The sequence below is a fragment of the Carassius gibelio genome, chromosome B19 (genome assembly GCF_023724105.1).
Source record: "Carassius gibelio isolate Cgi1373 ecotype wild population from Czech Republic chromosome B19, carGib1.2-hapl.c, whole genome shotgun sequence".
NCBI classification, from domain to species: domain Eukaryota; kingdom Metazoa; phylum Chordata; class Actinopteri; order Cypriniformes; family Cyprinidae; genus Carassius; species Carassius gibelio.
In genome coordinates, this window is record NC_068414.1 from 4422753 (window position 1) to 4447232 (window position 24480).

General features: G+C 47.0%; 11 non-coding genes across 11 annotated transcripts; all 11 read right to left on the reverse strand.

The window, feature by feature from the left end:
- Positions 1–1276: 1276 nt before the first annotated feature.
- LOC127979977 (U5 spliceosomal RNA) lies at positions 1277–1392 on the reverse strand. The gene has a single exon (XR_008159020.1). It is a non-coding gene; the product is annotated as a U5 spliceosomal RNA (small nuclear RNA).
- A 1368-nt stretch (positions 1393–2760) lies between these two features.
- Positions 2761–2875, reverse strand: LOC127980965 (U5 spliceosomal RNA). Its single transcript, XR_008159961.1, has one exon. It is a non-coding gene; the product is annotated as a U5 spliceosomal RNA (small nuclear RNA).
- Positions 2876–4255: 1380 nt separating this feature from the next.
- Positions 4256–4370, reverse strand: LOC127981037 (U5 spliceosomal RNA). Its single transcript, XR_008160030.1, has one exon. It is a non-coding gene; the product is annotated as a U5 spliceosomal RNA (small nuclear RNA).
- A 2417-nt stretch (positions 4371–6787) lies between these two features.
- On the reverse strand, positions 6788–6902 carry LOC127981038 (U5 spliceosomal RNA). Its single transcript, XR_008160031.1, has one exon. It is a non-coding gene; the product is annotated as a U5 spliceosomal RNA (small nuclear RNA).
- A 3889-nt stretch (positions 6903–10791) lies between these two features.
- On the reverse strand, positions 10792–10907 carry LOC127979978 (U5 spliceosomal RNA). The gene has a single exon (XR_008159021.1). It is a non-coding gene; the product is annotated as a U5 spliceosomal RNA (small nuclear RNA).
- A 1368-nt stretch (positions 10908–12275) lies between these two features.
- On the reverse strand, positions 12276–12390 carry LOC127980651 (U5 spliceosomal RNA). The gene has a single exon (XR_008159665.1). It is a non-coding gene; the product is annotated as a U5 spliceosomal RNA (small nuclear RNA).
- A 1382-nt stretch (positions 12391–13772) lies between these two features.
- Positions 13773–13887, reverse strand: LOC127981039 (U5 spliceosomal RNA). The gene has a single exon (XR_008160032.1). It is a non-coding gene; the product is annotated as a U5 spliceosomal RNA (small nuclear RNA).
- Positions 13888–15172: 1285 nt separating this feature from the next.
- On the reverse strand, positions 15173–15288 carry LOC127980045 (U5 spliceosomal RNA). The gene has a single exon (XR_008159086.1). It is a non-coding gene; the product is annotated as a U5 spliceosomal RNA (small nuclear RNA).
- A 1277-nt stretch (positions 15289–16565) lies between these two features.
- Positions 16566–16681, reverse strand: LOC127980046 (U5 spliceosomal RNA). Its single transcript, XR_008159087.1, has one exon. It is a non-coding gene; the product is annotated as a U5 spliceosomal RNA (small nuclear RNA).
- A 1275-nt stretch (positions 16682–17956) lies between these two features.
- LOC127980047 (U5 spliceosomal RNA) lies at positions 17957–18072 on the reverse strand. Its single transcript, XR_008159088.1, has one exon. It is a non-coding gene; the product is annotated as a U5 spliceosomal RNA (small nuclear RNA).
- A 1222-nt stretch (positions 18073–19294) lies between these two features.
- On the reverse strand, positions 19295–19366 carry trnar-ucu (transfer RNA arginine (anticodon UCU)). The gene has a single exon. It is a non-coding gene; the product is annotated as a tRNA-Arg (tRNA).
- Between the last annotated feature and the right edge of the window lie 5114 nt (positions 19367–24480).

The following is a 24480-nucleotide window of genomic DNA, read 5'->3' on the forward strand; positions in this document are numbered from 1 at the left end:
GCTGCCTTCCCATCCGGCTAAATAAACACGAAGTGGTCAAACGCAGAGAGTGCCTATAATAACCAAAAGCCCAATCAAGGCAATCTCTTTCTCATGCCTCTATCTGAAAGTTGGATAAAATCTTATATGAAAAAAAAAAGTCTTTTAAAGAAATCCCTTATTCCGAGGTCACCGTAGCCACCAGATCCAGTCTGTATCCGCTTCAGTCACCCGGATCCAGTCCGTATCCAGAGAAGATGGTGGATCAACACCTAGAAAGGACCTCTATGGCCCAGAAACACAGCGGAGACCGTGACAACTAGATGAGCCGCAGATACAAATCCCCTGTAAAGACCAACTGGACAAGACCACAGGAAACAGATGATTCTTCTGCACAGTCTGACATTCCTGCAGCCTGGAGCTGATCTACCTGTTTCGTCTGACAAGGGGAGAACTGTCTCCCCGACTGAGCCTGGTTTCTCACCGGGTTTTTTCTCCATCCTTTCACCGATCGAGTTTTGGTTTCTTGCCTCTGTCGCTTCTGGCAGGCGGAGCTGGGGACACTTCATGTACAGCGATATCGTTGACTTGATTGCAAATTATTGCACAGATACTATTTAAACTGAACTTAGCTGAATGATGTCATCAAAGAGTTCAATAACGAAATGCCTTTAACTGTCATTTTGCTTTTTGACGCACTGTGTTCCTAATAAATGTTGTTCAGTTGCATTGAAACAATACTTTTTGTTTAAAGCGCAATAAAAAAAAAAGAAAAAAAAAAAGAGTCCAAACAATGACCCCTGCTACGGGTAGTGTTGCAAGTGTTATGCGACTTCAGCTAATGATGGGTCCATCCGAAATTATTCCATCCAAAAGTTTTGGGTGGAGGCACAGGTCACAGAGGGAGTTCTGCTTCGACGTCAGCCCGAGCCAAAGGACATGCGTTGGCCGGGAATCGAATCCGGGTCAACTGCTTGGAAGGCAGCTATGCTCACCACTATACCACCAACGCAGTCAGCAGTCAGCAACTTGCGCCGTCACTAAGAAGGCTCGAAGTGCACGAGTCGCCGATAGGGCAAGAGGAGCAGATGAGATCTTTGTTTGGACCCGTCACTAAAGAGAGCCTTCAAGAATTTGCATCCCGTCACGTACAAGAAAGCGCTGCCTTCCCTTCCGGCTAAATAAACACGAAGTGGTCAAACGCAGAGAGTGCCTATTCAGACGATGACCAGTGGCAAGCCCTCTCGCAGCATGCTGCCGGACGGTCAAACTGATTCTGCTCTTGACATTTCGATGTAGCTCTGCTGTGAGCAGAGCACCCAAAAATACAGGTCACTCGCAAAAGTTCCCCTCCACGGAAATCTTTAGTAAAAGGCGAAAGATTTATGCGACAATGAAGAGAAACTCGAGTTGTGTCTCCAAACCCTCGGGCCTGTGCGCTGCCTCTGTTAAACTACTACGCTCGCCAAGGGTCATCAAGGGTGACAATGCCTGCCCACATGTGTTTCGTCAGCACCCCCCCCCCCCCCCTACTCCAAAAGGGAGGAGTAAAACTCAAAAAAGTCCTCTCGGTCCACCAATAACCAAAAGCCCAATCAAGGCAATCTCTTTCTCATGCCTCTATCTGAAAAGTTGGATAAAATCTTATATGAAAAAAAAAGTCTTTTAAAGAAATCCCTTATTCCGAGGTCACCGTAGCCACCAGATCCAGTCTGTATCCGCTTCAGTCACCCAAATCCAGTCCGTATCCAGAGAAGATGGTGGATCAACACCTAGAAAGGACCTCTATGGCCCAGAAACACAGCGGAGACCGTGACAACTAGATGAGCCGCAGATACAAATCCCCTGTAAAGACCAACTGGACAAGACCACAGGAAACAGATGATTCTTCTGCACAGTCTGACATTCCTGCAGCCTGGAGCTGATCTACCTGTTTCGTCTGACAAGGGGAGAACTGTCTCCCCGACTGAGCCTGGTTTCTCACCGGGTTTTTTCTCCATCCTTTCACCGATCGAGTTTTGGTTTCTTGCCTCTGTCGCTTCTGGCAGGCGGAGCTGGGGACACTTCATGTACAGCGATATCGTTGACTTGATTGCAAATTATTGCACAGATACTATTTAAACTGAACTTAGCTGAATGATGTCATCAAAGAGTTCAATAACGAAATGCCTTTAACTGTCATTTTGCTTTTTGACGCACTGTGTTCCTAATAAATGTTGTTCAGTTGCATTGACACAATACTTTTTGTTTAAAGCGCAATAAAAAAAAAAAAAAAAAAAAAAGAGTCCAAACAATGACCCCTGCTACGGGTAGTGTTGCAAGTGTTATGCGACTTCAGCTAATGATGGGTCCATCCGAAATTATTCCATCCAAAAGTTTTGGGTGGAGGCACAGGTCACAGAGGGAGTTCTGCTTCGACGTCAGCCCGAGCCAAAGGACATGCGTTGGCCGGGAATCGAATCCGGGTCAACTGCTTGGAAGGCAGCTATGCTCACCACTATACCACCAACGCAGTCAGCAGTCAGCAACTTGCGCCGTCACTAAGAAGGCTCGAAGTGCACGAGTCGCCGATAGGGCTAGAGGAGCAGATGAGATCTTTGTTTGGACCCGTCACTAAAGAGAGCCTTCAAGAATTTGCATCCCGTCACGTACAAGAAAGCGCTGCCTTCCCATCCAGCTAAATAAACACGAAGTGGTCAAACGCAGAGAGTGCCTATTCAGACGATGACCAGTGGCAAGCCCTCTCGCAGCAAACTGATTCTGCTCTTGACATTTCGATGTAGCTCTGCTGTGAGCAGAGCACCCAAAAATACAGGTCACTCGCAAAAGTTCCCCTCCACGGAAATCTTTAGTAAAAGGCGAAAGATTTATGCGACAATGAAGAGAAATTCGAGCTGTGTCTCCATACCCTCGGGCCTGTGCGCTGCCTCTGTTAAACTACTACGCTCGCCAAGGGTCATCAAGGGTGACAATGCCTGCCCACATGTGTTTCATCAGCACCCCCCCCCCCACTCCAAAAGGGAGGAGTAAAACTCAAAAAAGTCCTCTCGGTCCACCAATAACCAAAAGCCCAATCAAGGCAATCTCTTTCTCATGCCTCTATCTGAAAAGTTGGATAAAATCTTATATGAAAAAAAAAGTATTTTAAAGAAATCCCTTATTCCGAGGTCACCGTAGCCACCAGATCCAGTCTGTATCCGCTTCAGTCAATCGGATCCAGTCCGTATCCAGAGAAGATGGTGGATCAACACCTAGAAAGGACCTCTATGGCCCAGAAACACAGCGGAGACCGTGACAACTAGATGAGCCGCAGATACAAATCCCCTTTAAAGACCACCTGGACAAGACCACAGGAAACAGATGATTCTTCTGCACAGTCTGACATTCCTGCAGCCTGGAGCTGATCTACTGGTTTCGTCTGACAAGGGGAGAACTGTCTCCCCGACTGAGCCTGGTTTCTCACCGGGTTTTTTCTCCATCCTTTCACCGATCGAGTTTTGGTTTCTTCCCTCTGTCGCTTCTGGCAGGCGGAGCTGGGGACACTTCATGTACAGCGATATCGTTGACTTGATTGCAAATTATTGCACAGATACTATTTAAACTGAACTTAGCTGAATGATGTCATCAAAGAGTTCAATAACGAAATGCCTTTAACTGTCATTTTGCTTTTTGACGCACTGTGTTCCTAATTAATGTTGTTCAGTTGCATTGACACAATACTTTTTGTTTAAAGCGCAATTTAAAAAAAAAAAAAAAAAAAAGAGTCCAAACAATGACCCCTGCTACGGGTAGTGTTGCAAGTGTTATGCGACTTCAGCTAATGATGGGTCCATCCGAAATTATTCCATCCAAAAGTTTTGGGTGGAGGCACAGGTCACAGAGGGAGTTCTGCTTCGACGTCAGCCCGAGCCAAAGGACATGCGTTGGCCGGGAATCGAATCCGGGTCAACTGCTTGGAAGGCAGCTATGCTCACCACTATACCACCAACGCAGTCAGCAGTCAGCAACTTGCGCCGTCACTAAGAAGGCTCGAAGTGCACGAGTCGCCGATAGGGCTAGAGGAGCAGATGAGATCTTTGTTTGGACCCGTCACTAAAGAGAGCCTTCAAGAATTTGCATCCCGTCACGTACAAGAAAGCGCTGCCTTCCCATCCGGCTAAATAAACACGAAGTGGTCAAACGCAGAGAGTGCCTATTCAGACGATGACCAGTGGCAAGCCCTCTCGCAGCATGCTGCCGGACGGTCAAACTGATTCTGCTCTTGACATTTCGATGTAGCTCTGCTGTGAGCAGAGCACCCAAAAATACAGGTCACTCGCAAAAGTTCCCCTCCACGGAAATCTTTAGTAAAAGGCGAAAGATGTATGCGACAATGAAGAGAAACTCGAGCTGTGTCTCCAAACCCTCGGGCCTGTGCGCTGCCTCTGTTAAACTACTACGCTCGCCAAGGGTCATCAAGGGTGACAATGCCTGCCCACATGTGTTTCGTCAGCACCCCCCCCCCCCCCACTCCAAAAGGGAGGAGTAAAACTCAAAAAAGTCCTCTCGGTCCACCAATAACCAAAAGTCCAATCAAGGCAATCTCTTTCTCATGCCTCTATCTGAAAAGTTGGATAAAATCTTATATGAAAAAAAAAGTCTTTTAAAGAAATCCCTTATTCCGAGGTCACCGTAGCCACCAGATCCAGTCTGTATCCGCTTCAGTCAATCGGATCCAGTCCGTATCCAGAGAAGATGGTGGATCAACACCTAGAAAGGACCTCTATGGCCCAGAAACACAGCGGAGACCGTGACAACTAGATGAGCCGCAGATACAAATCCCCTGTAAAGACCACCTGGACAAGACCACAGGAAACAGATGATTCTTCTGCACAGTCTGACATTCCTGCAGCCTGGAGCTGATCTACTGGTTTCGTCTGACAAGGGGAGAACTGTCTCCCCGACTGAGCCTGGTTTCTCACCGGGTTTTTTCTCCATCCTTTCACCGATCGAGTTTTGGTTTCTTCCCTCTGTCGCTTCTGGCAGGCGGAGCTGGGGACACTTCATGTACAGCGATATCGTTGACTTGATTGCAAATTATTGCACAGATACTATTTAAACTGAACTTAGCTGAATGATGTCATCAAAGAGTTCAATAACGAAATGCCTTTAACTGTCATTTTGCTTTTTGACGCACTGTGTTCCTAATTAATGTTGTTCAGTTGCATTGACGCAATACTTTTTGTTTAAAGCGCAATTAAAAAAAAAAAAAAAAAGAAGAGTCCAAACACAGAGGGAGTTCTGCTTCGACGTCAGCCCGAGCCAAAGCATATGCGTTGGCCGGGAATCGAATCCGGGGTCAACTGCTTGGAAGGCAGCTATGCTCACCACTATACCACCAACGCAGTCAGCAGTCAGCAACTTGCGCCGTCACTAAGAAGGCTCGAAGTGCACGAGTCGCCGATAGGGCTAGAGGAGCAGATGAGATCTTTGTTTGGACCCGTCACTAAAGAGAGCCTTCAAGAATTTGCATCCCGTCACGTACAAGAAAGCGCTGCCTTCCCATCCGGCTAAATAAACACGAAGTGGTCAAACGCAGAGAGTGCCTATAATAACCAAAAGCCCAATCAAGGCAATCTCTTTCTCATGCCTCTATCTGAAAAGTTGGATAAAATCTTATATGAAAAAAAAAGTCTTTTAAAGAAATCCCTTATTCCGAGGTCACCGTAGCCACCAGATCCAGTCTGTATCCGCTTCAGTCACCCAAATCCAGTCCGTATCCAGAGAAGATGGTGGATCAACACCTAGAAAGGACCTCTATGGCCCAGAAACACAGCGGAGACCGTGACAACTAGATGAGCCGCAGATACAAATCCCCTGTAAAGACCAACTGGACAAGACCACAGGAAACAGATGATTCTTCTGCACAGTCTGACATTCCTGCAGCCTGGAGCTGATCTACCTGTTTCGTCTGACAAGGGGAGAACTGTCTCCCCGACTGAGCCTGGTTTCTCACCGGGTTTTTTCTCCATCCTTTCACCGATCGAGTTTTGGTTTCTTGCCTCTGTCGCTTCTGGCAGGCGGAGCTGGGGACACTTCATGTACAGCGATATCGTTGACTTGATTGCAAATTATTGCACAGATACTATTTAAACTGAACTTAGCTGAATGATGTCATCAAAGAGTTCAATAACGAAATGCCTTTAACTGTCATTTTGCTTTTTGACGCACTGTGTTCCTAATAAATGTTGTTCAGTTGCATTGACACAATACTTTTTGTTTAAAGCGCAATAAAAAAAAAAAAAAAAAAAAAATAGTCCAAACAATGACCCCTGCTACGGGTAGTGTTGCAAGTGTTATGCGACTTCAGCTAATGATGGGTCCATCCGAAATTATTCCATCCAAAAGTTTTGGGTGGAGGCACAGGTCACAGAGGGAGTTCTGCTTCGACGTCAGCCCGAGCCAAAGGACATGCGTTGGCCGGGAATCGAATCCGGGTCAACTGCTTGGAAGGCAGCTATGCTCACCACTATACCACCAACGCAGTCAGCAGTCAGCAACTTGCGCCGTCACTAAGAAGGCTCGAAGTGCACGAGTCGCCGATAGGGCTAGAGGAGCAGATGAGATCTTTGTTTGGACCCGTCACTAAAGAGAGCCTTCAAGAATTTGCATCCCGTCACGTACAAGAAAGCGCTGCCTTCCCATCCGGCTAAATAAACACGAAGTGGTCAAACGCAGAGAGTGCCTATTCAGACGATGACCAGTGGCAAGCCCTCTCGCAGCATGCTGCCGGACGGTCAAACTGATTCTGCTCTTGACATTTCGATGTAGCTCTGCTGTGAGCAGAGCACCCAAAAATACAGGTCACTCGCAAAAGTTCCCCTCCACGGAAATCTTTAGTAAAAGGCGAAAGATGTATGCGACAATGAAGAGAAACTCGAGCTGTGTCTCCAAACCCTCGGGCCTGTGCGCTGCCTCTGTTAAACTACTACGCTCGCCAAGGGTCATCAAGGGTGACAATGCCTGCCCACATGTGTTTCGTCAGCACCCCCCCCCCCCCCCCCACTCCAAAAGGGAGGAGTAAAACTCAAAAAAGTCCTCTCGGTCCACCAATAACCAAAAGTCCAATCAAGGCAATCTCTTTCTCATGCCTCTATCTGAAAAGTTGGATAAAATCTTATATGAAAAAAAAAGTCTTTTAAAGAAATCCCTTATTCCGAGGTCACCGTAGCCACCAGATCCAGTCTGTATCCGCTTCAGTCAATCGGATCCAGTCCGTATCCAGAGAAGATGGTGGATCAACACCTAGAAAGGACCTCTATGGCCCAGAAACACAGCGGAGACCGTGACAACTAGATGAGCCGCAGATACAAATCCCCTGTAAAGACCACCTGGACAAGACCACAGGAAACAGATGATTCTTCTGCACAGTCTGACATTCCTGCAGCCTGGAGCTGATCTACTGGTTTCGTCTGACAAGGGGAGAACTGTCTCCCCGACTGAGCCTGGTTTCTCACCGGGTTTTTTCTCCATCCTTTCACCGATCGAGTTTTGGTTTCTTCCCTCTGTCGCTTCTGGCAGGCGGAGCTGGGGACACTTCATGTACAGCGATATCGTTGACTTGATTGCAAATTATTGCACAGATACTATTTAAACTGAACTTAGCTGAATGATGTCATCAAAGAGTTCAATAACGAAATGCCTTTAACTGTCATTTTGCTTTTTGACGCACTGTGTTCCTAATTAATGTTGTTCAGTTGCATTGACGCAATACTTTTTGTTTAAAGCGCAATTAAAAAAAAAAAAAAAAAGAAGAGTCCAAACACAGAGGGAGTTCTGCTTCGACGTCAGCCCGAGCCAAAGCATATGCGTTGGCCGGGAATCGAATCCGGGGTCAACTGCTTGGAAGGCAGCTATGCTCACCACTATACCACCAACGCAGTCAGCAGTCAGCAACTTGCGCCGTCACTAAGAAGGCTCGAAGTGCACGAGTCGCCGATAGGGCTAGAGGAGCAGATGAGATCTTTGTTTGGACCCGTCACTAAAGAGAGCCTTCAAGAATTTGCATCCCGTCACGTACAAGAAAGCGCTGCCTTCCCATCCGGCTAAATAAACACGAAGTGGTCAAACGCAGAGAGTGCCTATAATAACCAAAAGCCCAATCAAGGCAATCTCTTTCTCATGCCTCTATCTGAAAAGTTGGATAAAATCTTATATGAAAAAAAAAGTCTTTTAAAGAAATCCCTTATTCCGAGGTCACCGTAGCCACCAAATCCAGTCTGTATCCGCTTCAGTCACCCGGATCCAGTCCGTATCCAGAGAAGATGGTGGATCAACACCTAGAAAGGACCTCTATGGCCCAGAAACACAGCGGAGACCGTGACAACTAGATGAGCCGCAGATACAAATCCCCTGTAAAGACCACCTAGACAAGACCACAGGAAACAGATGATTCTTCTGCACAGTCTGACATTCCTGCAGCCTGGAGCTGATCTACTGGTTTCGTCTGACAAGGGGAGAACTGTCTCCCCGACTGAGCCTGGTTTCTCACCGGGTTTTTTCTCCATCTTTTCACCGATCGAGTTTTGGTTTCTTCCCTCTGTCGCATCTGGCAGGCGGAGCTGGGGACACTTCATGTACAGCGATATCGTTGACTTGATTGCAAATTATTGCACAGATACTATTTAAACTGAACTTAGCTGAATGATGTCATCAAAGAGTTCAATAACGAAATGCCTTTAACTGTCATTTTGCTTTTTGACGCACTATGTTCCTAATTAATGTTGTTCAGTTGCATTGACGCAATACTTTTTGTTTAAAGCGCAATTTAAAAAAAAAAAAAAAAAAAAGAGTCCAAACAATGACCCCTGCTACGGGTAGTGTTCCAAGTGTTATGCGACTTCAGCTAATGATGGGTCCATCAGAAATTTTACGGTGCTAGGGCTGGGTCTGCGTCAGAAGAAGCCATGCATTGTTTAGTTATGTCAGTGCAGTGCCGTCAGTTGGGGGGGAAACGGCAGCATGCACGGCTCCTCGTTAGTATAGTGGACCGTATCTCCGCCTGTCACGCGGAAGATCCATCCAAAATGTTTGGACATGCGTTGGCCGGGAATCGAACCCGGGTCAACTGCTTGGAAGGCAGCTATGCTCACCACTATACCACCAACGCAGGCGGAAGTAAGTAGCTTTATTGACGCACTGTGTTCCTAATAAATGTTGTTCAGTTGCATTGACACAATACTTTTTTATTAAAGCGCAATTAAAAAAAAAAAAAAAAAAAGAAGAGTCCAAACACAGAGGGAGTTCTGCTTCGACGTCAGCCCGAGCCAAAGCATATGCGTTGGCCGGGAATCGAATCCGGGGTCAACTGCTTGGAAGGCAGCTATGCTCACCACTATACCACCAACGCAGTCAGCAGTCAGCAACTTGCGCCGTCACTAAGAAGGCTCGAAGTGCACGAGTCGCCGATAGGGCTAGAGGAGCAGATGAGATCTTTGTTTGGACCCGTCACTAAAGAGAGCCTTCAAGAATTTGCATCCCGTCACGTACAAGAAAGCGCTGCCTTCCCATCCGGCTAAATAAACACGAAGTGGTCAAACGCAGAGAGTGCCTATAATAACCAAAAGCCCAATCAAGGCAATCTCTTTCTCATGCCTCTATCTGAAAAGTTGGATAAAATCTTATATGAAAAAAAAAGTCTTTTAAAGAAATCCCTTATTCCGAGGTCACCGTAGCCACCAGATCCAGTCTGTATCCGCTTCAGTCACCCGGATCCAGTCCGTATCCAGAGAAGATGGTGGATCAACACCTAGAAAGGACCTCTATGGCCCAGAAACACAGCGGAGACCGTGACAACTAGATGAGCCGCAGATACAAATCCCCTGTAAAGACCAACTGGACAAGACCACAGGAAACAGATGATTCTTCTGCACAGTCTGACATTCCTGCAGCCTGGAGCTGATCTACCTGTTTCGTCTGACAAGGGGAGAACTGTCTCCCCGACTGAGCCTGGTTTCTCACCGGGTTTTTTCTCCATCCTTTCACCGATCGAGTTTTGGTTTCTTGCCTCTGTCGCTTCTGGCAGGCGGAGCTGGGGACACTTCATGTACAGCGATATCGTTGACTTGATTGCAAATTATTGCACAGATACTATTTAAACTGAACTTAGCTGAATGATGTCATCAAAGAGTTCAATAACGAAATGCCTTTAACTGTCATTTTGCTTTTTGACGCACTGTGTTCCTAATAAATGTTGTTCAGTTGCATTGAAACAATACTTTTTGTTTAAAGCGCAATAAAAAAAAAAGAAAAAAAAAAAGAGTCCAAACAATGACCCCTGCTACGGGTAGTGTTGCAAGTGTTATGCGACTTCAGCTAATGATGGGTCCATCCGAAATTATTCCATCCAAAAGTTTTGGGTGGAGGCACAGGTCACAGAGGGAGTTCTGCTTCGACGTCAGCCCGAGCCAAAGGACATGCGTTGGCCGGGAATCGAATCCGGGTCAACTGCTTGGAAGGCAGCTATGCTCACCACTATACCACCAACGCAGTCAGCAGTCAGCAACTTGCGCCGTCACTAAGAAGGCTCGAAGTGCACGAGTCGCCGATAGGGCAAGAGGAGCAGATGAGATCTTTGTTTGGACCCGTCACTAAAGAGAGCCTTCAAGAATTTGCGTCCCGTCACGTACAAGAAAGCGCTGCCTTCCCTTCCGGCTAAATAAACACGAAGTGGTCAAACGCAGAGAGTGCCTATTCAGACGATGACCAGTGGCAAGCCCTCTCGCAGCATGCTGCCGGACGGTCAAACTGATTCTGCTCTTGACATTTCGATGTAGCTCTGCTGTGAGCAGAGCACCCAAAAATACAGGTCACTCGCAAAAGTTCCCCTCCACGGAAATCTTTAGTAAAAGGCGAAAGATTTATGCGACAATGAAGAGAAACTCGAGTTGTGTCTCCAAACCCTCGGGCCTGTGCGCTGCCTCTGTTAAACTACTACGCTCGCCAAGGGTCATCAAGGGTGACAATGCCTGCCCACATGTGTTTCGTCAGCACCCCCCCCCCCCCCCTACTCCAAAAGGGAGGAGTAAAACTCAAAAAAGTCCTCTCGGTCCACCAATAACCAAAAGCCCAATCAAGGCAATCTCTTTCTCATGCCTCTATCTGAAAAGTTGGATAAAATCTTATATGAAAAAAAAAGTCTTTTAAAGAAATCCCTTATTCCGAGGTCACCGTAGCCACCAGATCCAGTCTGTATCCGCTTCAGTCACCCAAATCCAGTCCGTATCCAGAGAAGATGGTGGATCAACACCTAGAAAGGACCTCTATGGCCCAGAAACACAGCGGAGACCGTGACAACTAGATGAGCCGCAGATACAAATCCCCTGTAAAGACCAACTGGACAAGACCACAGGAAACAGATGATTCTTCTGCACAGTCTGACATTCCTGCAGCCTGGAGCTGATCTACCTGTTTCGTCTGACAAGGGGAGAACTGTCTCCCCGACTGAGCCTGGTTTCTCACCGGGTTTTTTCTCCATCCTTTCACCGATCGAGTTTTGGTTTCTTGCCTCTGTCGCTTCTGGCAGGCGGAGCTGGGGACACTTCATGTACAGCGATATCGTTGACTTGATTGCAAATTATTGCACAGATACTATTTAAACTGAACTTAGCTGAATGATGTCATCAAAGAGTTCAATAACGAAATGCCTTTAACTGTCATTTTGCTTTTTGACGCACTGTGTTCCTAATAAATGTTGTTCAGTTGCATTGACACAATACTTTTTGTTTAAAGCGCAATAAAAAAAAAAGAAAAAAAAAAAGAGTCCAAACAATGACCCCTGCTACGGGTAGTGTTGCAAGTGTTATGCGACTTCAGCTAATGATGGGTCCATCCGAAATTATTCCATCCAAAAGTTTTGGGTGGAGGCACAGGTCACAGAGGGAGTTCTGCTTCGACGTCAGCCCGAGCCAAAGGACATGCGTTGGCCGGGAATCGAATCCGGGTCAACTGCTTGGAAGGCAGCTATGCTCACCACTATACCACCAACGCAGTCAGCAGTCAGCAACTTGCGCCGTCACTAAGAAGGCTCGAAGTGCACGAGTCGCCGATAGGGCTAGAGGAGCAGATGAGATCTTTGTTTGGACCCGTCACTAAAGAGAGCCTTCAAGAATTTGCATCCCGTCACGTACAAGAAAGCGCTGCCTTCCCATCCAGCTAAATAAACACGAAGTGGTCAAACGCAGAGAGTGCCTATTCAGACGTTGACCAGTGGCAAGCCCTCTCGCAGCAAACTGATTCTGCTCTTGACATTTCGATGTAGCTCTGCTGTGAGCAGAGCACCCAAAAATACAGGTCACTCGCAAAAGTTCCCCTCCACGGAAATCTTTAGTAAAAGGCGAAAGATTTATGCGACAATGAAGAGAAACTCGAGCTGTGTCTCCAAACCCTCGGGCCTGTGCGCTGCCTCTGTTAAACTACTACGCTCGCCAAGGGTCATCAAGGGTGACAATGCCTGCCCACATGTGTTTCATCAGCACCCCCCCCCCCCCACTCCAAAAGGGAGGAGTAAAACTCAAAAAAGTCCTCTCGGTCCACCAATAACCAAAAGCCCAATCAAGGCAATCTCTTTCTCATGCCTCTATCTGAAAAGTTGGATAAAATCTTATATGAAAAAAAAAGTATTTTAAAGAAATCCCTTATTCCGAGGTCACCGTAGCCACCAGATCCAGTCTGTATCCGCTTCAGTCAATCGGATCCAGTCCGTATCCAGAGAAGATGGTGGATCAACACCTAGAAAGGACCTCTATGGCCCAGAAACACAGCGGAGACCGTGACAACTAGATGAGCCGCAGATACAAATCCCCTTTAAAGACCACCTGGACAAGACCACAGGAAACAGATGATTCTTCTGCACAGTCTGACATTCCTGCAGCCTGGAGCTGATCTACTGGTTTCGTCTGACAAGGGGAGAACTGTCTCCCCGACTGAGCCTGGTTTCTCACCGGGTTTTTTCTCCATCCTTTCACCGATCGAGTTTTGGTTTCTTCCCTCTGTCGCTTCTGGCAGGCGGAGCTGGGGACACTTCATGTACAGCGATATCGTTGACTTGATTGCAAATTATTGCACAGATACTATTTAAACTGAACTTAGCTGAATGATGTCATCAAAGAGTTCAATAACGAAATGCCTTTAACTGTCATTTTGCTTTTTGACGCACTGTGTTCCTAATTAATGTTGTTCAGTTGCATTGACACAATACTTTTTGTTTAAAGCGCAATTTAAAAAAAAAAAAAAAAAAAAGAGTCCAAACAATGACCCCTGCTACGGGTAGTGTTGCAAGTGTTATGCGACTTCAGCTAATGATGGGTCCATCCGAAATTATTCCATCCAAAAGTTTTGGGTGGAGGCACAGGTCACAGAGGGAGTTCTGCTTCGACGTCAGCCCGAGCCAAAGGACATGCGTTGGCCGGGAATCGAATCCGGGTCAACTGCTTGGAAGGCAGCTATGCTCACCACTATACCACCAACGCAGTCAGCAGTCAGCAACTTGCGCCGTCACTAAGAAGGCTCGAAGTGCACGAGTCGCCGATAGGGCTAGAGGAGCAGATGAGATCTTTGTTTGGACCCGTCACTAAAGAGAGCCTTCAAGAATTTGCATCCCGTCACGTACAAGAAAGCGCTGCCTTCCCATCCGGCTAAATAAACACGAAGTGGTCAAACGCAGAGAGTGCCTATTCAGACGATGACCAGTGGCAAGCCCTCTCGCAGCATGCTGCCGGACGGTCAAACTGATTCTGCTCTTGACATTTCGATGTAGCTCTGCTGTGAGCAGAGCACCCAAAAATACAGGTCACTCGCAAAAGTTCCCCTCCACGGAAATCTTTAGTAAAAGGCGAAAGATGTATGCGACAATGAAGAGAAACTCGAGCTGTGTCTCCAAACCCTCGGGCCTGTGCGCTGCCTCTGTTAAACTACTACGCTCGCCAAGGGTCATCAAGGGTGACAATGCCTGCCCACATGTGTTTCGTCAGCACCCCCCCCCCCCCCCCCCCCCCACTCCAAAAGGGAGGAGTAAAACTCAAAAAAGTCCTCTCGGTCCACCAATAACCAAAAGTCCAATCAAGGCAATCTCTTTCTCATGCCTCTATCTGAAAAGTTGGATAAAATCTTATATGAAAAAAAAAGTCTTTTAAAGAAATCCCTTATTCCGAGGTCACCGTAGCCACCAGATCCAGTCTGTATCCGCTTCAGTCAATCGGATCCAGTCCGTATCCAGAGAAGATGGTGGATCAACACCTAGAAAGGACCTCTATGGCCCAGAAACACAGAGGAGACCGTGACAACTAGATGAGCCGCAGATACAAATCCCCTGTAAAGACCACCTGGACAAGACCACAGGAAACAGATGATTCTTCTGCACAGTCTGACATTCCTGCAGCCTGGAGCTGATCTACTGGTTTCGTCTGACAAGGGGAGAACTGTCTCCCCGACTGAGCCTGGTTTCTCACCGGGTTTTACTCCATCCTTTCACCGATCGAGTTTTGGTTTCTTCCCTCTGTCGCTTCTGGCAGGCGGAGCTGGGGACACTTCATGTACAGCGATATCGTTGACTTGATTGCAAATTATTGCACAGATACTATTTAAACTGAACTTAGCTGAATGATGTCATCAAAGAGTTCAATAACGAAATGCCTTTAACTGTCATTTTGCTTTTTGACGCACTGTGTTCCTAATTAATGTTGTTCAGTTGCATTGACGCAATACTTTTTGTTTAAAGCGCAATTAAAAAAAAAAAAAAAAAGAAGAGTCCAAACACAGAGGGAGTTCTGCTTCGACGTCAGCCCGAGCCAAAGCATATGCGTTGGCCGGGAATCGAATCCGGGGTCAACTGCTTGGAAGGCAGCTATGCTCACCACTATACCACCAACGCAGTCAGCAGTCAGCAACTTGCGCCGTCACTAAGAAGGCTCGAAGTGCACGAGTCGCCGATAGGGCTAGAGGAGCAGATGAGATCTTTGTTTGGACCCGTCACTAAAGAGAGCCTTCAAGAATTTGCATCCCGTCACGTACAAGAAAGCGCTGCCTTCCCATCCGGCTAAATAAACACGAAGTGGTCAAACGCAGAGAGTGCCTATTCAGACGACGACCAGTGGCAAGCCCTCTCGCAGCATGCTGTCGGAGGATCAAACTGATTCTGCTCTTGACATTTCGATGTAGCTCTGCTGTGAGCAGAGCACCCAAAAATACAGGTCACTCTCAAAAGTTCCCCTCCACGGAAATCTTTAGTAAAAGGCGAAAGATTTATGCGACAATGAAGAGAAACTCGAGCTGTGTCTCCAAACCCTCGGGCCTGTGCGCTGCCTCTGTTAAACTACTACGCTCGCCAAGGGTCATCAAGGGTGACAATGCCTGCCCACATGTGTTTCGTCAGCACCCCCCCCCCCCTACTCCAAAAGGGAGGAGTAAAACTCAAAAAAGTCCTCTCTGTCCACCAATAACCAAAAGCCCAATCAAGGCAATCTCTTTCTCATGCCTCTATCTGAAAAGTTGGATAAAATCTTATATGAAAAAAAAAGTCTTTTAAAGAAATCCCTTATTCCGAGGTCACCGTAGCCACCAGATCCAGTCTGTATCCGCTTCAGTCAATCGGATCCAGTCCGTATCCAGAGAAGATGGTGGATCAACACCTAGAAAGGACCTCTATGGCCCAGAAACACAGCGGAGACCGTGACAACTAGATGAGCCGCAGATACAAATCCCCTGTAAAGACCACCTGGACAAGACCACAGGAAACAGATGATTCTTCTGCACAGTCTGACATTCCTGCAGCCTGGAGCTGATCTACTGGTTTCGTCTGACAAGGGGAGAACTGTCTCCCCGACTGAGCCTGGTTTCTCACCGGGTTTTTTCTCCATCCTTTCACCGATCGAGTTTTGGTTTCTTCCCTCTGTCGCTTCTGGCAGGCGGAGCTGGGGACACTTCATGTACAGCGATATCGTTGACTTGATTGCAAATTATTGCACAGATACTATTTAAACTGAACTTAGCTGAATGATGTCATCAAAGAGTTCAATAACGAAATGCCTTTAACTGTCATTTTGCTTTTTGACGCACTGTGTTCCTAATTAATGTTGTTCAGTTGCATTGACGCAATACTTTTTGTTTAAAGCGCAATTAAAAAAAAAAAAAAAAAAGAAGAGTCCAAACACAGAGGGAGTTCTGCTTCGACGTCAGCCCGAGCCAAAGCATATGCGTTGGCCGGGAATCGAATCCGGGGTCAACTGCTTGGAAGGCAGCTATGCTCACCACTATACCACCAACGCAGTCAGCAGTCAGCAACTTGCGCCGTCACTAAGAAGGCTCGAAGTGCACGAGTCGCCGATAGGGCTAGAGGAGCAGATGAGATCTTTGTTTGGACCCGTCACTAAAGAGAGCCTTCAAGAATTTGCATCCCGTCACGTACAAGAAAGCGCTGCCTTCCCATCCGGCTAAATAAACACGAAGTGGTCAAACGCAGAGAGTGCCTATTCAGACGACGACCAGTGGCAAGCCCTCTCGCAGCATGCTGTCGGAGGGTCAAACTGATTCTGCTCTTGACATTTCGATGTAGCTCTGCTGTGAGCAGAGCACCCAAAAATACAGGTCACTCTCAAAAGTTCCCCTCCACGGAAATCTTTAGTAAAAGGCGAAAGATTTATGCGACAATGAAGAGAAACTCGAGCTGTGTCTCCAAACCCTCGGGCCTGTGCGGTGCCTCTGTTAAACTACTACGCTCGCCAAGGGTCATCAAGGGTGACAATGCCTGCCCACATGTGTTTCGTCAGCACCCCCCCCCCTACTCCAAAAGGGAGGAGTAAAACTCAAAAAAGTCCTCTCTGTCCACCAATAACCAAAAGCCCAATCAAGGCAATCTCTTTCTCATGCCTCTATCTGAAAAGTTGGATAAAATCTTATATGAAAAAAAAAGTCTTTTAAAGAAATCCCTTATTCCGAGGTCACCGTAGCCACCAGATCCAGTCTGTATCCGCTTCAGTCACTCGGATCCAGTCCGTATCCAGAGAAGATGGTGGATCAACACCTAGAAAGGACCTCTATGGCCCAGAAACACAGCGGAGACCGTGACAACTAGATGAGCCGCAGATACAAATCCCCTGTAAAGACCACCTGGACAAGACCACAGGAAACAGATGATTCTTCTGCACAGTCTGACATTCCTGCAGCCTGGAGCTGATCTGCTGGTTTCGTCTGACAAGGGGAGAACTGTCTCCCCGACTGAGCCTGGTTTCTCACCGGGTTTTTTCTCCATCCTTTCACCGATCGAGTTTTGGTTTCTTCCCTCTGTCGCTTCTGGCAGGCGGAGCTGGGGACACTTCATGTACAGCGATATCGTTGACTTGATTGCAAATTATTGCACAGATACTATTTAAACTGAACTTAGCTGAATGATGTCATCAAAGAGTTCAATAACGAAATGCCTTTAACTGTCATTTTGCTTTTTGACGCACTGTGTTCCTAATTAATGTTGTTCAGTTGCATTGACGCAATACTTTTTGTTTAAAGCGCAATTAAAAAAAAAAAAAAAAAAGAAGAGTCCAAACACAGAGGGAGTTCTGCTTCGACGTCAGCCCGAGCCAAAGCATATGCGTTGGCCGGGAATCGAATCCGGGGTCAACTGCTTGGAAGGCAGCTATGCTCACCACTATACCACCAACGCAGTCAGCAGTCGGCAACTTGCGCCGTCACTAAGAAGGCTCGAAGTGCACGAGTCGCCGATAGGGCTAGAGGAGCAGATGAGATCTTTGTTTGGACCCGTCACTAAAGAGAGCCTTCAAGAATTTGCATCCCGTCACGTACAAGAAAGCGCTGCCTTCCCATCCGGCTAAATAAACACGAAGTGGTCAAACGCAGAGAGTGCCTATTCAGACGACGACCAGTGGCAAGCCCTCTCGCAGCATGCTGTCGGAGGGTCAAACTGATTCTGCTCTTGACATTTCGATGTAGCTCTGCTGTGAGCAGAGCACCCAAAAATACAGGTCACTCTCAAAAGTTCCCCTCCACGGAAATCTTTAGTAAAAGGCGAAAGATTTATGCGACAATGAAGAGAAACTCGAGCTGTGTCTCCAAACCCTCGGGCCTGTGCGCTGCCTCTGTTAAACTACTACGCTCGCCAAGGGTCATCAAGGGTGACAATGCCTGCCCACATGTGTTTCGTCAGCACCCCCCCCCCTACTCCAAAAGGGAGGAGTAAAACTCAAAAAAGTCCTCTCTGTCCACCAATAACCAAAAGCCCAATCAAGGCAATCTCTTTCTCATGCCTCTATCTGAAAAGTTGGATAAAATCTTATATGAAAAAAAAAGTCTTTTAAAGAAATCCCTTATTCCGAGGTCACCGTAGCCACCAGATCCAGTCTGTATCCGCTTCAGTCACTCGGATCCAGTCCGTATCCAGAGAAGATGGTGGATCAACACCTAGAAAGGACCTCTATGGCCCAGAAACACAGCGGAGACCGTGACAACTAGATGAGCCGCAGATACAAATCCCCTGTAAAGACCACCTGGACAAGACCACAGGAAACAGATGATTCTTCTGCACAGTCTGACATTCCTGCAGCCTGGAGCTGATCTGCTGGTTTCGTCTGACAAGGGGAGAACTGTCTCCCCGACTGAGCCTGGTTTCTCACCGGGTTTTTTCTCCGTCCTTTCACCGATCGAGTTTTGGTTTCTTCCCTCTGTCGCTTCTGGCAGGCGGAGCTGGGGACACTTCATGTACAGCGATATCGTTGACTTGATTGCAAATTATTGCACAGATACTATTTAAACTGAACTTAGCTGAATGATGTCATCAAAGAGTTCAATAACGAAATGCCTTTAACTGTCATTTTGCTTTTTGACGCACTGTGTTCCTAATTAATGTTGTTCAGTTGCATTGACGCGATACTTTTTGTTTAAAGCGCAATTTAAAAAAAAAAAAAAAAAAAAAAGAGTCCAAACAATGACCCCTGCTACGGGTAGTGTTCCAAGTGTTATGCGACTTCAGCTAATGATGGGTCCATCAGAAATTTTACGGTGCTAGGGCTGGGTCTGCGTCAGAAGAAGCCATGCATTGTTTAGTTATGTCAGTGCAGTGCCGTCAGTTGGGGGGGAAACTGCAGCATGCACGGCTCCTCGTTAGTATAGTGGACAGTATCTCCGCCTGTCACGCGGAAGACCGGGGTTCGATTCCCCGACGTGGAGAGCTGGTTCTTTTCGTCTTCCGAATGATCCATCCAAAATGTTTGGTTGGAGTCGCAGGTCACAGAAGGAGTTCTGCTTCGACGTCAGCCCGAGCCAAAGGACATGCGTTGGCCGGGAATCGAACCCGGGTCAACTGCTTAGAAGGCAGCTATGCTCACCACTATACCACCAACGCAGGCGGAAGTCAGTAGCTTTATTGACGCACTGTGTTCCTAATAAATGTTGTTCAGTTGCATTGACACAATACCTTTTGTTTAAAGCGCAATTAAAAAAAAAAAAAAAAAAGAGTCCAAACAATGACCCCTGCTATGGGTAGTGTTGCAAGTGTTATGCGACTTCAGCTAATGATGGGTCCATCCGAAATTATTCCATCCAAAAGTTTTGGGTGGAGGCACAGGTCACAGAGGGAGTTCTGCTTCGACGTCAGCCCGAGCCAAAGGACATGCGCACTGCTCTCTCCAACTGCTTGGAAGGCAGCTATGCTCACCACTATACCACCAACGCAGTCAGCAACTTGCGCCGTCACTAAGAAGGCTCGAAGTGCACGAGTCGCCGATAGGGCTAGAGGAGCAGATGAGATCTTTGTTTGGACCCGTCACTAAAGAGAGCCTTCAAGAATTTGCATCCCGTCACGTACAAGAAAGCGCTGCCTTCCCATCCGGCTAAATAAACACGAAGTGGTCAAACGCAGAGAGTGCCTATAATAACCAAAAGCCCAATCAAGGCAATCTCTTTCTCATGCCTCTATCTGAAAAGTTGGATAAAATCTTATATGAAAAAAAAAGTCTTTTAAAGAAATCCCTTATTCCGAGTTCACCGTAGCCACCAGATCCAGTCTGTATCCGCTTCAGTCACCCGGATCCAGTCCGTATCCAGAGAAGATGGTGGATCAACACCTAGAAAGGACCTCTATGGCCCAGAAACACAGCGGAGACCGTGACAACTAGATGAGCCGCAGATACAAATCCCCTGTAAAGACCACCTGGACAAGTCCACAGGAAACAGATGATTCTTCTGCACAGTCTGACATTCCTGCAGCCTGGAGCTGATCTACTGGTTTCGTCTGACAAGGGGAGAACTGTCTCCCCGACTGAGCCTGGTTTCTCACCGGGTTTTTTCTCCATCCTTTCACCGATCGAGTTTTGGTTTCTTCCCTCTGTCGCTTCTGGCAGGCGGAGCTGGGGACACTTCATGTACAGCGATATCGTTGACTTGATTGCAAATTATTGCACAGATACTATTTAAACTGAACTTAGCTGAATGATGTCATCAAAGAGTTCAATAACGAAATGCCTTTAACTGTCATTTTGCTTTTTGACGCACTGTGTTCCTAATTAATGTTGTTCAGTTGCATTGACGCAATACTTTTTGTCTAAAGCGCATTTTAAAAAAAAAAAAAAAAAAAAAAGAGTCCAAACAATGACCCCTGCTACGGGTAGTGTTCCAAGTGTTATGCGACTTCAGCTAATGATGGGTCCATCAGAAATTTTACGGTGCTAGGGCTGGGTCTGCGTCAGAAGAAGCCATGCATTGTTTAGTTATGTCAGTGCAGTGCCGTCAGTTGGGGGGGAAACGGCAGCATAAACGGCTCCTCGTTAGTATAGTGGACAGTATCTCCGCCTGTCACGCGGAAGACCGGGGTTCGATTCCCCGACGGGGAGAGCTGGTTCTTTTCGTCTTCCGAATGATCCATCCAAAATGTTTGGTTGGAGTCGCAGGTCACAGAAGGAGTTCTGCTTCGACGTCAGCCCGAGCCAAAGGACATGCGTTGGCCGGGAATCGAACCCGGGTCAACTGCTTGGAAGGCAGCTATGCTCACCCCATACCACCAACGCAGGCGGATGTCAGTAGCTTTATTGACGCACTGTGTTCCTAATAAATGTTGTTCAGTTGCATTGACACAATACTTTTTGTTTAAAGCGCAATTAAAAAAAAAGAAAAAAAGAGTCCAAACAATGACCCCTGCTACAGGTAGTGTTGCAAGTGTTATGCGACTTTAGCTAATGATGGGTCCATCCGAAATTATTCCATCCAAAAGTTTTGGGTGGAGGCACAGGTCACAGAGGGAGTTCTGCTTCGACGTCAGCCCGAGCCAAAGGACATGCGCACTGCTCTCTCCAACTGCTTGGAAGGCAGCTATGCTCACCACTATACCAAAAACGCAGTCAGCAACTTGCGCCGTCACTAAGAAGGCTCGAAGTGCACGAGTCGCCGATAGGGCTAGAGGAGCAGATGAGATCTTTGTTTGGACCCGTCACTAAAGAGAGCCTTCAAGAATTTGCATCCCGTCACGTACAAGAAAGCGCTGCCTTCCCATCCGGCTAAATAAACACGAAGTGGTCAAACGCAGAGAGTGCCTATAATAACCAAAAGCCCAATCAAGGCAATCTCTTTCTCATGCCTCTATCTGAAAAGTTGGATAAAATCTTATATGAAAAAAAAAGTCTTTTAAAGAAATCCCTTATTCCGAGTTCACCGTAGCCACCAGATCCAGTCTGTATCCGCTTCAGTCACCCGGATCCAGTCCGTATCCAGAGAAGATGGTGGATCAACACCTAGAAAGGACCTCTATGGCCCAGAAACACAGCGGAGACCGTGACAACTAGATGAGCCGCAGATACAAATCCCCTGTAAAGACCACCTGGACAAGTCCACAGGAAACAGATGATTCTTCTGCACAGTCTGACATTCCTGCAGCCTGGAGCTGATCTACTGGTTTCGTCTGACAAGGGGAGAACTGTCTCCCCGACTGAGCCTGGTTTCTCACCGGGTTTTTTCTCCATCCTTTCACCGATCGAGTTTTGGTTTCTTCCCTCTGTCGCTTCTGGCAGGCGGAGCTGGGGACACTTCATGTACAGCGATATCGTTGACTTGATTGCAAATTATTGCACAGATACTATTTAAACTGAACTTAGCTGAATGATGTCATCAAAGAGTTCAATAACGAAATGCCTTTAACTGTCATTTTGCTTTTTGACGCACTGTGTTCCTAATTAATGTTGTTCAGTTGCATTGACGCAATACTTTTTGTTTAAAGCGCAATTTAAAAAAAAAAAAAAAAAAAAAAGAGTCCAAACAATGACCCCTGCTACGGGTAGTGTTCCAAGTGTTATGCGACTTCAGCTAATGATGGGTCCATCAGAAATTTTACGGTGCTAGGGCTGGGTCTGCGTCAGAAGAAGCCATGCATTGTTTAGTTATGTCAGTGCAGTGCCGTCAGTTGGGGGGGAAACGGCAGCATAAACGGCTCCTCGTTAGTATAGTGGACAGTATCTCCGCCTGTCACGCGGAAGACCGGGGTTCGATTCCCCGACGGGGAGAGCTGGTTCTTTTCGTCTTCCGAATGATCCATCCAAAATGTTTGGTTGGAGTCGCAGGTCACAGAAGGAGTTCTGCTTCGACGTCAGCCCGAGCCAAAGGACATGCGTTGGCCGGGAATCGAACCCGGGTCAACTGCTTGGAAGGCAGCTATGCTCACCCCATACCACCAACGCAGGCGGATGTCAGTAGCTTTATTGACGCACTGTGTTCCTAATAAATGTTGTTCAGTTGCATTGACACAATACTTTTTGTTTAAAGCGCAATTAAAAAAAAAGAAAAAAAGAGTCCAAACAATGACCCCTGCTACAGGTAGTGTTGCAAGTGTTATGCGACTTTAGCTAATGATGGGTCCATCCGAAATTATTCCATCCAAAAGTTTTGGGTGGAGGCACAGGTCACAGAGGGAGTTCTGCTTCGACGTCAGCCCGAGCCAAAGGACATGCGCACTGCTCTCTCCAACTGCTTGGAAGGCAGCTATGCTCACCACTATACCAAAAACGCAGTCAGCAACTTGCGCCGTCACTAAGAAGGCTCGAAGTGCACGAGTCGCCGATAGGGCTAGAGGAGCAGATGAGATCTTTGTTTGGACCCGTCACTAAAGAGAGCCTTCAAGAATTTGCATCCCGTCACGTACAAGAAAGCGCTGCCTTCCCATCCGGCTAAATAAACACGAAGTGGTCAAACGCAGAGAGTGCCTATAATAACCAAAAGCCCAATCAAGGCAATCTCTTTCTCATGCCTCTATCTGAAAAGTTGGATAAAATCTTATATGAAAAAAAAAGTCTTTTAAAGAAATCCCTTATTCCGAGTTCACCGTAGCCACCAGATCCAGTCTGTATCCGCTTCAGTCACCCGGATCCAGTCCGTATCCAGAGAAGATGGTGGATCAACACCTAGAAAGGACCTCTATGGCCCAGAAACACAGCGGAGACCGTGACAACTAGATGAGCCGCAGATACAAATCCCCTGTAAAGACCACCTGGACAAGTCCACAGGAAACAGATGATTCTTCTGCACAGTCTGACATTCCTGCAGCCTGGAGCTGATCTACTGGTTTCGTCTGACAAGGGGAGAACTGTCTCCCCGACTGAGCCTGGTTTCTCACCGGGTTTTTTCTCCATCCTTTCACCGATCGAGTTTTGGTTTCTTCCCTCTGTCGCTTCTGGCAGGCGGAGCTGGGGACACTTCATGTACAGCGATATCGTTGACTTGATTGCAAATTATTGCACAGATACTATTTAAACTGAACTTAGCTGAATGATGTCATCAAAGAGTTCAATAACGAAATGCCTTTAACTGTCATTTTGCTTTTTGACGCACTGTGTTCCTAATTAATGTTGTTCAGTTGCATTGACGCAATACTTTTTGTTTAAAGCGCAATTTAAAAAAAAAAAAAAAAAAAAAAAAGAGTCCAAACAATGACCCCTGCTACGGGTAGTGTTCCAAGTGTTATGCGACTTCAGCTAATGATGGGTCCATCAGAAATTTTACGGTGCTAGGGCTGGGTCTGCGTCAGAAGAAGCCATGCATTGTTTAGTTATGTCAGTGCAGTGCCGTCAGTTGGGGGGGAAACTGCAGCATGCATGGCTCCTCGTTAGTATAGTGGACAGTATCTCCGCCTGTCACGCGGAAGACCGGGGTTCGATTCCCCGACGGGGAGAGCTGGTTCTTTTTGTCTTCCGAATGATCCATCCAAAATGTTTGGTTGGAGTCACAGGTCACAGAAGGAGTTCTGCTTCGACGTCAGCCCGAGCCAAAGGACATGCGTTGGCCGGGAATCGAACACGGGTCAACTGCTTGGAAGGCAGCTATGCTCACCACTATACCACCAACGCAGGCAGATGTCAGTAGCTTTATTGACGCACTGTGTTCCTAATAAATGTTGTTCAGTTGCATTGACACAATACTTTTTGTTTAAAGCGCAATTAAAAAAAAAAAAAAAAAAAAAAGAGTCCAAACAATGACCCC